We start from the raw sequence: 15,412 nt of genomic DNA on the forward strand, positions 1-15,412 counted from the left end.
GAATAGTTTCTTGAAGCCTGTGTGGTAGCTTCTAGCATTTATTTATGATTGTTCTATAATGTAATTTATTTATAAAATTCCCAACTATATCCGTTCACTGCTAAGTAATCGTGTCTAAAAATGCAGAGAAAGAACATTTTATGAAAGCTTTTTGAGAGGATGCACCTGCTTCTCCCTGTGTTGGACACAGGACAGATTATAGAGATAATAGTTTGATTTATTTAGCATCTCATTGCTTCACAAGGGCATCTTCAGACTTGCAAACTTGGCTCTGGGGATATGTTAATATTATCAGCCCAGTTTGGAGAATGCATCTCTCTAGAACAGAGCTGCCCTGAATTTGCCCTGTGGTTGTTTGCAAAATAGACAGAATTAGAAGTGGATCCTGGAAAGTTTTCAGAGCTGCTTAAAAAAAAAACAACCACACCACTTGTCAGGGATTCATTATATTTCATGGAGCTATTCATACTGCAAAAAATCTTAAAATCCTTAGTATTTTACCCCCCAGCCACTGCCATCCTGAATGTGCCCATTTTTCAGAGCATGTATTTCCTGGCCAGATCCTCTGGCTTCATTTCCTGGTGCAAATCCAATATGAAGTTTTTTATATCCCAAACATTCTCTTTCTACCATTACAAGAAATGAAAAAGTGGCAACATCTTTTTTTATATGGAAGCTTTATGCCAAGAAATGAGCTTTGAAATCTCATTATAAGAGAAAATCTGGCATATATCTCCTGGTCCCAGTCCTCTCTTGGGGACGGTTTGTCTGTGTCCTTAACTAGATTGTTTTAAATTCTGTGATTTAAAAAAAAAAAAAAAAAAAGCAGAAATAGGAGTCATCATTGCAAGCCTGAAAATCAGGTTGGAGAAAACATAAGAGATACAGGAACAGGAAAGTCTGCTCCATCAGGAAAATTGTGTTTGAGAGGCATTGACCTCAGATCATGACCCACATGTAGGAATACCCTTAGGGCAGCAAAGAAACCCAAAACATTTTTTCCTTCACTGCTCACTAGCTCTATTTTAAGTCTAGCAGAGCTTCACGACGTGTAACAACAATTCCATCTGCTAATTAAAGTCTAATATTGAGTGGCATTATTCACCTTCTCCACCCCACAAGTGAATCTCCCTTCCTTTTGTAGAGTTTTGTTGTGAACCTGTGTGCCCCCAGGGTCACAGCTCACACCCATGCTCATTTTACCAAGCTGAAGGGCTGCACCCAATTCCCACCTTGGAAGAAAATCTGAGGAAATCTTATACCAAAGCCAAGAAAAATGTTCATACCAGAAGAGACAAATTATATCTCCAACAGGAGCGTATGCACAATCCAGGAGAAGAAAAGTCTTCTCTACAACCAAATTTATAACTTAATGTTGAAGAGGGTGGTACTAATTTCCACCATATTTTTTTAAGTAATTTATAGTGAAAACCCAAAGCCCTAAGAAGTCTTAAAGACATCAAGTTTCATGTATGTTCCTTCTGTGGAGTACATGCTATGGTAGCTTTAAAAAATCCCTGTGTTTGTTGAATTCCATATGAATCTTGGAAAAATCTTGCTGCAGTGAATTTGTTCTGCACACTTATTTCTTCCTTTTGTTTTTTTTGTCTTTTTTTACTTTGAGATATGTGAAACTGTTGGCCTATAATTGAGCTCTATTTTATGTTCTTGCATTTGGAATCAGGGTAGGTGAGGAGCAACTCACTGGTAGTCTAAGCATTATTTTTTCATACTGCTAACATTTTTGTTTTTTTGCCTTTTTCTTTGCCAGTCATTTACCTTGAAATAAAATTACAGCTGTAGTTTATAAAATAAAAATGCTTTTACATACATCCATATAATCTTTTTATATCTAATAATCAGCAGGGAATTGCCAGAGGAAAAAAAGAAGCTTTTAACATTAAAAAAAAAAAATCCCCACAAGAATAATAAATGAGATCTAGAAACACACCATGTTCTGTATTTCAGAACTAATTGGGTTACTCAGAATATGATTGCCAGCGAAATTCATGTCACCTTCTTTGGAGATGCAAAGACAGAGAAAAATTAAAGCCTATTAAAATTTGATAGTGGGAATGTGTTTGCTAAATGTACACTGAGTTGTGTTGCAGGAGAAGGAGGGAAAATCTGTTGAGTGGGAGGGAAAGGAGCAGCTGGGAGCCACAGGTCAGCTCCGTGGTTCCAGGAGTTCCTGGGGGTGTTTGGGGGGTCCTGCAGCAGCAGTGAAGACCCCAAGTGTCACAGCAGCAGCCCCTGGGCATGGGCTCCATCCAATTTCATCCTGCACCTCCCAGGAAAGGTGGGAGCCAAGGGCATCACCTTGAAGATACCCCAATTTTCAGGAAATAAAAAAGCTTTCCCCTTGAAATCTACTAGTTTGTTCCTTTTTGGCAGCATAAAGGAAAGGCAGGGCAGGAGAGTAAGAGGGCTTGGTTCCAAAATTTTTATTCTTTTTGTAGCTTCTATTTCATCCTTCCTAGGGGAACTTTTGGGTTGCTGAGCCTGACCTCTTTCTCACTTGCATGTCTAATCATTCAAAAAAAGAAACAAATCTGAAATAGAGGGAGCCTGAATGATCTGCATTCTTTGCAATTAAAAATATAGTGGAATATTCCCAGGAGCAAATTTCTATTTATCTTTCTTTATTTTGTCCTTTCTCATTAAATTATATGCCAATTTTTGGATGATTAAGTCCTCAGAGCATGTTTCTTGACTTCTTACTAGCCTGCAGAATGCCACACATGCCAACTGAGCTATTTAAATAATGGCAGATACTGGATCAGAGAAAACCTGTCAGAAGATCAGAATGCAAAAGAGCTCTCACTTCTGGCATCTCAGAAAAATGCTTCAGCTTTTCTCTGATCTCAGCCAAAGTCTTGACAAATTAAGTCTCACAAAGCTGTTGGAAGAATGGGGCCCTCACCAGTGTGAACTCCAGAGTCATTAGAAAGAGAACCACTAATTTCAATGCAAGAGGGAGCACATTCCCTAAATCTGCCTGTTAATAAAGGGCTCATTCCTCTCATTTGTCCTACAGCATGAGTCATCATTTATGCCTTTACAGAATAAGTGAAAAACACTGTTAACTCGGAATAGCTGTGTGATATATTCACTATTTGTGGGTGTAAATGACTATGCAAAATGCCTATGGGAAAAATCCATCCTTTCCATGGTGCACCTGACAGCCCAAAGCCACACTTAGTATTCCATTTCATCATCCTACTGGTCTTCAGCATGGTGCTTGGTGGTTTTTTAGTGAACAGACTGTACTATCCTCAGTTTGTGTGATATTTTCCAGCACTGTGAGGCTGTGGGTGTCTTGACAGGACTGCAAAAAAAGTGTTATTCTGTACCTTTGTCCTGTTCTGGGCATGCTTATCTGCACAAGGACCTTCTTCACTCTTTGGATTTCTTCTCTTTTTCTGATCATGCCATCTATGACTCAACAGCTACCCACTTGTGATTTTGCCACAAAAAGTAAAAACCTTCTGTTAATTGATCTTATTGGAATATTTTACCAGTTTCATCATGTTCCATCTTATGTTCCAAGGCTCTGCCCACATGCTGAGAGCTCATGTAATGTTCCTGTGGAACATTTGCCCCAACAATATCTAAGAAAAGGTTAATGGTGCCTGTGATCCTGAGCTCAGCTTCATGAAACTTTTGTGGCTGACAAGCCTGGACCTGTATTTATCAAGAAAAGTGAGTGCAGTGTGAAGAGGTTTCCTTTGCTGTTTCTCTTGGCAGCACAGAAAAAATCAGGGAGCATTTCAGGAGTAAGAGACTGACCAGTGCAGGTCTTTAATTGAGGTGGAATCCAATAAGCCCAAAACTTTCAGGAGGCTTTTATCTAAGTTATCCCCAAATGAGCACACCCAGGTTCAAAGTATTTGCATTAAGGACAAGCTAGGAATATCCATGGGCTGCCAAAAGGGAAAAGGAAAGCAGGAGGCCTACTCTAATAAAATGCAGTGAATATTTGTCTGCACTGACAGCACTAAATACAGTTCACAGGAGCTGTTAAACTCCAATATCAAAAGCAGAAGCACTTCTGTTGTGCTGCTATTTTCTTTTCTTTTTCAAAATCAGAATCTGTAACCATCCTGACAGATACTAATGGTAATGGTGACACACCAGATGCTGGGGAAAAGCAGTTTTGCACAACTTTAGAGGCAGCAGTTATAATTCTAAAAAATCTCTCTCATAGATCATAATATTTCTTCTTCTACAAAAAGAAACATTTATTTTAAGGTTCTTCTGACCAGTCAGTCTATTACTGTTTACAGAGTTTCTTTAAGTACCAAAACCATACAGAAAGCAGACTGGGGTTGCTGGAAGTTTTGCATGTCCTTGCATTTACTGCAGCCCTACAGAAGGATCAAAACAGGTTTTTCCTGCTTTCATAGGCAATAAGCCTTTTTCAATGTCAACTCTTTTTGGAGGAGGAACTATCTCTTACTCTTGTAGATTGTGCTGCAATCAAGTTTATAATTGGTTCTAAGGTAACAGAAGTTAAATTTCACAGCAGGTGCAGAAGATGCAATAAGAAATCTCTATTTCAGGGGAATGCAAATGCCAGGAAAAAAATGGAGTGATTCTTTCAGCATCTACCATCTTAGGGGTTTGCAAGTGCCTTCAAACAGTGAATGCTGATGCTGGTAAACAGCTTAGTATCAGAAATATTAAAAAGTGCAATACAATTAAGTGAACCGTTGGATTTTTTTAATATATAAAACATTTGAATGATAGATCCTACTGCACATGACCAGGACCTACCCATCTCCCTTATAATTTCTTAATGCTATAGTACAATGTCTTTCCAACTAGGATATCTAGATGCAAAAAAAGTTTGTTAAGTGATGACATCTGGAACTAAACTTGAGTGACTCCTCTAATTAGGAGTTTTTTCCCTGCCTGAATTTGTGCCTGTCATGCCAGCTTAGTTCCAGGCAGAAGGGCTGCTCAGATATCAAGGCAAGAGGACCATTTTCACAGGAGGCACTGAATCATCTGCTGTTGTTCCTATTCCAGCAGGGCTTTTAAACTGCTCTGTGTATAATTGCTGTAGGTCTATTTGTCTCTACCATTCTTTGATAGATTTTTGCATCATTATTTTCAAGCTGTTGTTCCCTCACCTTTTCTTTTTGCCGTGACATCTGAATCAATACTTAGCTGTGGTCTCCTGTGTGTAATTATTCTGGCTTGCTTATCTTGCTAGTTGCAAAAAAAACCCACTTCTGCCCTGTCTCCCTTTCCCCCTCAACCTCAAAGTCTATGTAAACCCTATTTAAGCATAGTGAGGGATATTCAGACACATTTTCACATGGTCCCTGCATTTTGGAAAAGCAAGAATTTCAGCATAATAATGTGCTATCTCCTCATCCTTTTATTGAGGGTCAGAATATGATTTTTTTAAGGAAAATTTAACTTAGATATATTACATATACACTGAGCACCTAGACAGGTTGCTCCTTTCCCCTCTCTCCTCACTTTATTCAAAGAATTCTACTGGGAAAATGTTGTGTTTAGGTCTTGTTTTGTTTTCTTTGTTGGGGTTTTATTCCTTTGATGCTCTCTCTTTGGCAGCAGTGGCAGCGGTGTCCTATTTTTAACTTTTCACATCCTTGTCATTCCTTTGTCACCCCTGGGCTTGGTGTTGGGTCCTTGTGCCCTAAAGGGAGGCTTTGGCACAGCCAGTGTTATGTTCTTTGCTGAGAAATGGTCACTCTTTTCTCCTCCCAGCATCCTTGCTGCTGCATCTTCATCAGGTGGCAAAAGAGCAAAATATTTAGGATAAATATTAAATGTTACTGAAGGAAAATGTAGGTAATTTTATTTAAAATAAGATGTTGCTCTTTTTGGCGCTGTGAAAGATTTCAGAGGACAAAATGAAATTGATTATTTGCCATAGAAGTTTCACCAATAAATCAAAAAATAATTGCCCTTACACCCAAATATGACACATAGGATGATGCAGGCATTTTCCCTGGGGGTGGGACACTGCCACTTCCTCTGTGATTTCTTTTATGTCACTTTGTTTTCTGGTGAAGTTACAGCAATAGGTTCCTACTTTCAAATGGACTCTTAGAATTGATGCATTAAATGTTGCTGACACTAGCAGTCTGCATTAAGAAAAATTTTAAGAACTTTTGCTCTTACAAAAAATGCAAATATCCATGGATTTGCTAGCTTAGAAGAACTCACCATCTTGTTCTTCTACAAGGAAAGCACTGAATTCTCTTCCTTTATATGGTACCATTTCCTCACCTGTACAATATTCCTAGCAGGAAAACACTCCAGCACTGGGTCAGTACCACTGGAAGTTATTCCCTCTCTGTACAAAATTTTCTTGCATTTCAATTTAGATTTATGGATATTGAACCAGTCTTTTTTGCTAAGGGCATTTTCAGAGATCTAACTGGTGAAAGCATCTTCTTGTCTGTGCACAAGTGTTCTGGCATTTTACAAATCAGTGGTCGGTGGAGGATGTCCTTTGGAATATGTGCTTATGAAAAGTGTGGTTCTTGAAAAACTGCAGTGAAAATATTGACCTTTTCCTTCAGACAGCAGCAGCCACTGCTCAGAGTGTGGTGAAGGAACAGACACTGGGATGCCACAAGCAGGACTGAGCAGGGCCACCCGAGGGACCATGGAGCGTCCCACCTTGGCTTGTGGTGCTTCCCCAGGAGCTGCCATTTACCAGAGAAATGAGAAATTTTCATGGAAAATTCTGGAAATTCATGGAAAATCCTGTTAGCTCTCCTCCTCACCTGCTGGAACAGGTGTTGAGTGTTTCTACACCCAAGCTTCTAATTAAAGAGGAATATTGCAGTGGCCAGCTCACTGTCCAAGGTCAGATGTGCACCTGGAGGAATCCTAAATCCCAATTGCCACTTTCTTTATGCTGACACAAATAATCTTTGTGCACTTCTTAGTCAGGTGTTCTCTCTATAACACAATCAAGCATTTTAAATGGAACACTGTATCATCTCACATTAAATAATCTAATTTATAGTCATGCCCTACGTAGCCATCAGAGATATTAGTTTATAGAATACAAGATAATCCATCAAGCAGAACGTAAAAGCAGAAGCAGAGTTCCATACTAAATGGTACATTTACTATTACATTCTTTTATATAACAAGGCAGTTATAAATTAAAATAACCCCATTAGAATACAGGGCAATGAAATACAAGCAGACATGGCTCTTTCTCTTTGTTGAGGTGAAACAAACCCTCTTTTCTTCCCTGAAGAAGAAAATAGGACAGCACGTTTTTCTTGAAACATAGATTTTAAATCTCCAGAATTGTGATAACTTTTCATTTGCCTGTACTTTGGCAGATTCTAGGAATGATTGCAATCCATGCATGTTGTGGTCTAACCTGCTCACAGAATAGAAGTGGAAATGCACAGCATAACAATGCAATGCCAAAAATATAAAAAAAAAACTTGTAGAAAAATTGAGAAGAATATTAACGCAGTGAAGGACTTAAACTGGGAGAATCAAGAAGAAAAAAAATCTCTACCCAGTTTAAAAGGAAAATTTTTGGGAATGTGTCTCTATAACATAGAAATCTGCCATTACTTCTATAGTCCATTATGTGAGACTTTATCTTGAGTATTAGTTTTGACAATTTTGGATTGTCTAAAGGCATTTTAACCCACAAGATCTTAAAACTCTCCTGATTTCCTAAGAAAGACTGCAAGTGGGATACTTCCAAGCAAGTTTCTGAATTGGCCAAAATCTACTCTCCTAAATTCCAGGGCTTTATTCTTTTTTTTTTTTTTTTTTTTTCCGTATTTCCTCTTGTGATCCTGAACTTCATCACCTCATGGTGTGTGCAGCATCAGCTGCTCCCAGCTTTCAACTTGCCCTGTGTTTTCTCCTGGTTTGAAAGTGTGAGGTCCAGCAGAACATCTCCATCAGCTCTTTCATCACCTGTGTCAGGACAAACGCCCTCCACAGACCTCCTGGGTTATTGTGGCTGTGTTGTTGATCCTGCAGGAGATAAAAGCTAAGGAGCCATGAGGATCAGGGTACTAGAATGTGAGCCTTCTACCATTTAGGTGAAGAAGGGCACGTCTCCATCTTCCTGCCCAGAAAGCTGTACTGGGTGCTCCCACTGCTCCTTTCCTTTCTCCAGCCGTCCCCACGTCCTGCAGGGTGATCAACTCCCCCAGCCCCGGGAGAAGTCACCTCCAGACCTGGAGAGCCACATCCTCTCTGGGGACCCTTTAAGACTCTGCTCTAGAGCCCTGGGCACTGTTCACAGAGATAGGAAATGTTTCTTTCTTTGAAGACATGAAGGAATGTTTTTTTTTGTTCTCTCTGACGCTTTGGTCGCTTTGTTGATCGCATGTGATGAAAGCAAAATGAAGTTTTCAATGTTTATTTTGCAAGGTATATTGGCAGTTTCCAAGCTATGTGGCTAAAATCAGGAGATTTGTATGATTTACCATGATTTCTACACTTCCTTTCCCCAAATATGCACTGAAGGCCACTGAAGGCAGCAGATATTTTACTTTTTGTTTGACTTTTGCAGTGGCTCTGGTAGTTTCCCTTGCACAGTTGCATTTCTTTTCACTGCACTGATTTCTGTGCAGCTAAGCTCTTACTCCACTGGAATCAGATGTTTTCAAGTCTTCCAGCCCCAGTGATGAGTCATGAATATTGGTTTTGATGTGTTCATGGATCAGCATGATTCTTACAAGCATCAATCTTCACTTCTGTATTCTCTGGCTGCAGTAGTCCTCTGGGGTTTTTTCAGCTTGTCTTTCCAGAAAGCTCCACTGCAGAATTATTTTAAGCAGATGTAGTCCTCCCCTTGGTGTAAACATTACCTTTGCCTATGTCTGGGCAAGGTAAATTTGAATTAAGCTAAGCTTTATCTGTTTGTGGCATACCTTCAGAAACTGCTGGGTTTTCTAAATCCTTCATGTCTTAAGGAGTTAGCTTCTTACTTTGAATTAAAACAAAGACAAATCCTGGTATGAAAAACTACAACTGTAGCCTTTTCTGTCAATTATTTATTAAGATGTGATTCTCTGCAATGCTCTGATTGTGTGGACAAGTTTAATTGTAATCACTGGTCTTAATAATGACATTGTCATTTTGGGAAGAAAAAAAGTTTATTTAAAAATTCTTTATCTCAGTCCTTCATCACAATTGTTATCTGTCTCTTTCCTAAATTATGAACATGAACCAACTGAAGGAGAGAATGAAAATATTTTTAAGTTTTTTGTCTTGTATCTTTTTTATCACCTGCTATTTAAATGGCAAGAAGAAAAGCCTAATTAAAATACTAGATCTTATTATGCAAACTCACTGGTGAGGAGCAGTTTATGGTTTTATTGCCCTTTCTGAAGAACTGATAAGAGCTGGTGTAATCACATCATATGCATTAGGAAAAACACTAATGACAGAATACATTAATGACAGCTATTTGAACATCAAAGTTTGCATTTTATGAGGGTCAAAAGAAGAAATTGGCAGAGTATTCATTAAATAGTGCATAATCAATCAGCAGCAAGCTTTAGAACTGATTTTGAATTGATCACACATTTTTCTACTGGAGTTGATGTTAAGAGCAGTCACTGCAAAATGCCAAGACCTTTCTGGCACAATGGTTATAACACTTCCTTGGTACCACAAACGGAAAACACAATTATTGTTACTGCTTCAATATGTTACATGGATGAGGACAGGCCCAGGCTAATTCTGGGTGGTACAGCCAGGTTTTAATTCAAACAAACAGCAGGGAATCTCTCTCTTTGCAGCTTTCCATTTTCACAGTCCTCAGCTTCCATGTTTCATATGGCAGCGTAAAAAAAAAAAAAAACCAGCTTAAGAAGGGATATCTCCAAAATATTTGGATGGAATTAGAGCACTAGAAATGGTGGAGAGATGTATGTGTGTTTCCAGGAAGGGTTTGATCATGATCTATTTGTGTCCATGATCTGACACTTCCAAACCACATTTACAAGCTGTGGCTCTGTTCCAGACCTCAGCCAGCTACTTAGCATATAAATAAAGACATAATACTTTTCCACTTCCTGAACATATTGGTAAGATTAATCTGTGTATTTTCCGGAGGCTTTCTGGTCAATGTGATGAATAACAGCAGATAAATATGGAGATAGTTAATATACAGTTCAGCACAAAACATTCCTATCACTGAAACCCAAAAGAAAATGAACAGGAGTCAGACTGTTCTGAAGAAGTGTCTTGTGCTGAAAAGTTTTTTAAAAAGTCCTTGATTAAAGGGACTTCAAATCCTCTTGTGGGATTATTGTGGTGGGTTGCCCATTAGTCCCCCTTCCCAGTGGGCCTGGGGGAGAAAATGCTATGAAAATCTCATGGGTGGAACTAAGGACAGGGGGATCCTTGCCAGTTGCCATTGGGACAAAACAGACTCCATTTGGGGAAATCAGTTTGATAATTTGCTATTAATTGTAACAGAACTGTGAGAGTGAGAAATTAAAATAAATACACCTTCTCTTCCTACTCCTCCACTGACCATGGTGTCTGCAAGGCTGTTTCACATTTTGTCACTCTTCTCACATGGATACAAACCCAGCATTTTCACCCTTTTATAAATACATTTTCACAGATGCACTAGCAGTGTCCCTGATGGGCTCAGCTTTAACCAGTGGCAGGTCAGTAACTTTTCATAGATTTTTTGTTTACTGATTCTGCAAAATAAATACAAGTGTTTCTGAGAGGTGCAAAAAGTCTTTAAATTATTCTGTTTCTTTTTTATTATTATTCAGAATATGTTTTCATGTAAACTGCTCTTCCAACAAAAGAGCAAAAAGAGAAAAAAATAAAGGTTTAAAGTTAAAAACAGGAAACAATGAAATACATCATGTTGGATGAAGAGAGAATAGTATGTTTATATGTTTATTTCCCCACTCACTGTGTCTTCCTTTGTGTGCCTGGTCTTTTTAGGCCTCAAAGGAAGATTGAACTGATTTTGAATTTAAAGGGTTTTGTGGTTTAACCCCAGCCAGCAGCCAAGCCCCACACAGCTGATTGCTCCAGTGGAATAAGAAGAGTAGAACCAGAAGAGTAAAACCCAGAGCCCTTGTGGGTGGAGATAAAGGCAGTTTAATAGGGAAAGCAAAAGCTGTGCACACAAGCAAAGCAAAACCAGGAATTAATTCCCTGTTTCCCATGGCTGGGCAGTGTTCAGCCACCTCCAGAAGAGCAGGGCCCTCTCAGATGTACCTGTGACTTGGGAAAACAAACGCCATCACTCCAAAATTTCCCCTCTTCCTTCTCCTTCCCCCACTTTATAAATTGATCATGGTGCTGTGTGGTCTGGGATAACCCTTGGGTCAGTTTGGGTCCCCTGTCCTGGCTGTGTCTCCTCCCATCTTCCCAGGAACCCCCAGCCTCCTCGACAGCAGCACAAAAAACAGAAAATTCCGTGTAAGCCCTGCTCAGCAATAACAAAAATATCTCTGCATTATCAACACTGTGCTCAGCACAAATCCAAAACACAGCCACTGTGAAGAAAATTAACTCTAGCCCAGCCAAACCCAGCACAGTGTCAAGGAAAGATTTGTGCCTGGCTGTACATGAAGGCCAGTTCTTTATCAAATTCTCCATGCCACAGTGCCAACCTTTCCATGTTATCTGTTCTCTCACAGACAAATCCTGTGGGCTCACTTTGCAGTGTGGAAAGCTGCCTTTAAGGTGTAGGAAACATTTACACTTCTAATGTGCTAATAACTTAAAGTAAAAAGCATCCAGGCATTAACTTTATGAGAAATTTGAGTGATGCAGGTCATTCCGTTGTCAAGTTATACGTTAGAAATTTTGGGGTACTTGGAATGCCACTCTACAGCTGGAAAATAAACAGGAGCAGTAAAAATGCAGATTAGTGCACATAAATTCTCTTTTTATCTATGGAAAAGTAGGAATTTCACACAGCTCTTTGGCTGAAAGGAAGGTAGGTTGACCAACTGTAAATGGAGGTGTTCACTACTCAAAATAGTTGGTCACTGTGACTTTTTAAGTCTTAAGGAGGTGATTTTCATTATATTCCTGAAAAGATCAGTTTAAAAGTAACAATATTTTAATTAATGCAGCATAATTGCTGAATGCCACTCTGGGTCAGTTTGGTGGAGAGTATTATTTTAGAATCCCTTAGCAGTTGCAAAAGCATTTTAAATAAATCCTTAACTCAATCAGTGTCATTAAGGCTCTTGCATGTTTGAAGTGAATTAAGTTCAATTTGTTGTTAGATCAAATATTTGCCCTACTGTATAAATTTATCTTACTGGATACTTAAGCTTTGACTTTTCTTCCTGTCTCAGGCTTGTGATCCAATCAGCCTCATAATTTTTTTTCTGCGATTTCAGTTGTGTGGTGCAAGGATGTCAGATGGTTTGGGGTTTTCAATTCTAACACCAGTTGCAAACAGGCAGAGATTTCTTGCCAGACCACAGGAGTTAGTGGTGTGCTGATACCTGAGGCTAAAGGGGTTACAGCTGAAAGTCACATACTGAGCCCCACAAAACCAAGAACAAAATCCATTGATTTTTATTATCCTGGGATTAAGTGAATGCATTTGAAAAACCCCAAACTTTATCTTAATCCCCTCAGATGTTGCAGTTATTTTTGTTAAGTGTTTAATCTTGAGGGCATCTGTTAAAACATCCAGCAGAAAGAGAGGTCTTCTGCTAGAACCAATGGCAGGAAGTTCCATATGTTAATTCTGATTTCATTAGGAAAAAAATTTAGGTTTCATTGGTTTGCCTGTTGTTTTTGAGAAATAAAATGGTGAAAATACATTTTTCTTTTTATTCTGTGTCTGTCCATCATCTTGTAGAACTTATTATCTTGCTTGGTTTTTTCTGTAGCGTTAGCAATTTCTTTTTCTTCAGCCTATGTATGGATGTTTCCATTCTTCTTACCTCTTTCAGAATATTTTCTCTTTCCTCTGTGCTGAATGTGTCATGATGAAAAGGACATGGTATTCAGCACAGGGATCTTTCTGGCTTAGCACAGCTTGGTTTTCCATGCCAGTAGTTGTGTTCAGTATTGGATTTTAAGGCACATGTATTAAAAGAATGTGTGGGTTAAAGTCTTGCTCAAATATGCACACCAAAAGAAAAGACACCAGAAATTTGGACTCTGCTCTTTATCTCCTGTACAGAAAGGCATAAAAGTGAACTTGATCCCTTCTGTCATCATTTTAAATTTTTCTAGGAGTGCTATGCAAAGCTGGCATAAAGTTATGTAAAAGTGATGTCTGTACATATTTTTACTATTTTTCTTTACTGAAATTTCTTATCCTCTAATTAGCTGACAGGATTGATCATTTGATAGAAAGCACTGCTCTGATGCCATGAAACCAAAACAGTAACAATTCTTACACAGGGATTTCACAACAACTTCAAATCTGTTTCTACCATGAGATGTGAGGTAATCCAAAGACATTTCTTTCTTGATGAATAACAGAAGTCCAAAAGCTTTTTCTTAATTTATAAGATACATTACACAGAAATCTTCCTTGTGCTGCTTCAATTATCTTTTATCTTGATTATGGTTGACATTTTTAGGGTATAAGGCACTGTAGTTAGGAGGATAATTTTCAAATCTCCATGAGGTGCTGCAGTTTGGCTCTGAATTATATGAGAGGCAGTTTGAAGTCAGAGCACTTTATTATTTTTCCACTGCAGCTACCAGATACCTCACACAGCCTGATGAGTGCAATGAAGCTTTGAAAAATCAAACAGTGAAGATGGAAACATTGCAATACTTTAAAAAGGGAAGAGTGGGAACAGGTTGTCAATCCACCTTCTTTATTTTTCCTGTAAACTCATAAAACATTGAATATAGTACAAAATATTGCAAACCTTATTTTGCTGGAAGAATGTGGGCAAGGGAAGGGTTGCATCACTTGAATAAATCCACTTGATTGTGTGCCTGTCATAGAAGAGCTCTTACCCAAGCACCCCTTAGCACATTTAGTACTCAGACACAGAGATTTGGATTTATTTGAACCCTGAGTATCTTATTCTGCTAAGTCTTCACAATTTTTATGCACATTTAAACTTCAACAACCTCCCCATATGCAGATTAGCTAATACATAAAATTCTTTACTTGGAATACCTTATCTGGCTGCTCTGTTTACTAAAATTCAAGGTAGGAAAGAGAATGTAATATCTTCCACAATGTATTTTTTACTTTCCAAATCTATTCATCGAATGCAGCTCTTCCTAGTTTAAAAGGAAGAAGAGCAAGCTACAGTTTCAGTAATAATTTTTACCTTTAGGCAAACCTCCTATAACTCCTGCCAGAATTAAATTAAGATCTATACTTTCTTCTAACATCTTTCCAGCTCATCTTTTGGTCAAGTATATACTGTAATAGAATGTGAAACAGAAGATGAAAGCAAATATTTTTCCCAATTCTCTCTTTTCATAATGTGAGAAATTGCTTTCTAGTATCATGGTAAAAATACATAACATTTATTCCAATATCTTCCAGTGTAGAAAACCCATCTATGAATGTCTACTAAATTTTGTTAACAGTTTACATTTCAGTCTAAATAGCTTACTGATTCCCTGTTCAGTACATCTTTTCAGTTTTAATAGGGTTTAAGAGTCTGTTAAAGATAGGGATGGGGAGCAAAAATGTTATGGTTTGATATTGGCACAATGTTAGTGCTTTTATGAAAATGTAATTTTTTAATTGAATATTGTGAAATGTGATTGAGAATAGAGTAAAAGTAGGTTTAAGTTTAATAATAAGGGAAAAGACTTTATTAAGCTACTACTACTATACTACTATAAAAGAAAATAAGAAAGGAAAAAAACCATAAATTTTAAAATGAAAACCTTCTAAAGCATTCTAAAGCATTCTAAAGCATAGATATAAAGCATATAGCTCTCTGCCCAAGCTCCAGCTGCCACAAATAACTAAACACCTTACAGCCCCCCCACCACTCTTCTCCTTCTCTGCAAAATACTGCTAACAAAATTACTACTATTTCTTTCACTTTCTCAAAAAAAAAAAAACTCTAAAAAAAAACAAAAACCAAAAAAATCGTAAATTTTTCTACCCTTCTATTTACAAAAAGTTCCAGCCCCCTCCACCCTTAAGCCTACCTCAATCAAGCCTTCCCCTCACCCACGCAGCCACCTAACCAAAGGTCTTACACTACACACTAATCAAAACTAAAAAAAAGCAAGTTTTCCTAAAAATTCTACTTTTAACTCCTCTATATTCTCAAAAGCGTATCTACCTTCAATTAGTCAATATCCAATGCCATCCTGCTTGTTTTTCTCTCTTCAGCTCACATTGTTTCTGCTCCAGGGCCTGAAATTTGGATCATTTGTCCTTGGTCCCCTACTAAAGAAGGAATTGTTTTGTCTTCCTGCTCTGTGAGGAGAGTTT

General features: G+C 38.2%; 1 protein-coding gene across 6 annotated transcripts in view; it reads left to right on the forward strand.

The window, feature by feature from the left end:
- The window catches only part of DPP6 (dipeptidyl peptidase like 6), a 548,806-nt gene that overhangs the window by 449,876 nt on the left and 83,518 nt on the right, over window positions 1-15,412 (forward strand). The gene's annotated exons all lie outside the window — the stretch shown is intronic.

The sequence above is a fragment of the Lonchura striata genome, chromosome 2 (assembly GCF_050655825.1).
Source record: "Lonchura striata isolate lonStrDom1 chromosome 2, ASM5065582v1, whole genome shotgun sequence".
NCBI lineage: Eukaryota > Metazoa > Chordata > Aves > Passeriformes > Estrildidae > Lonchura > Lonchura striata.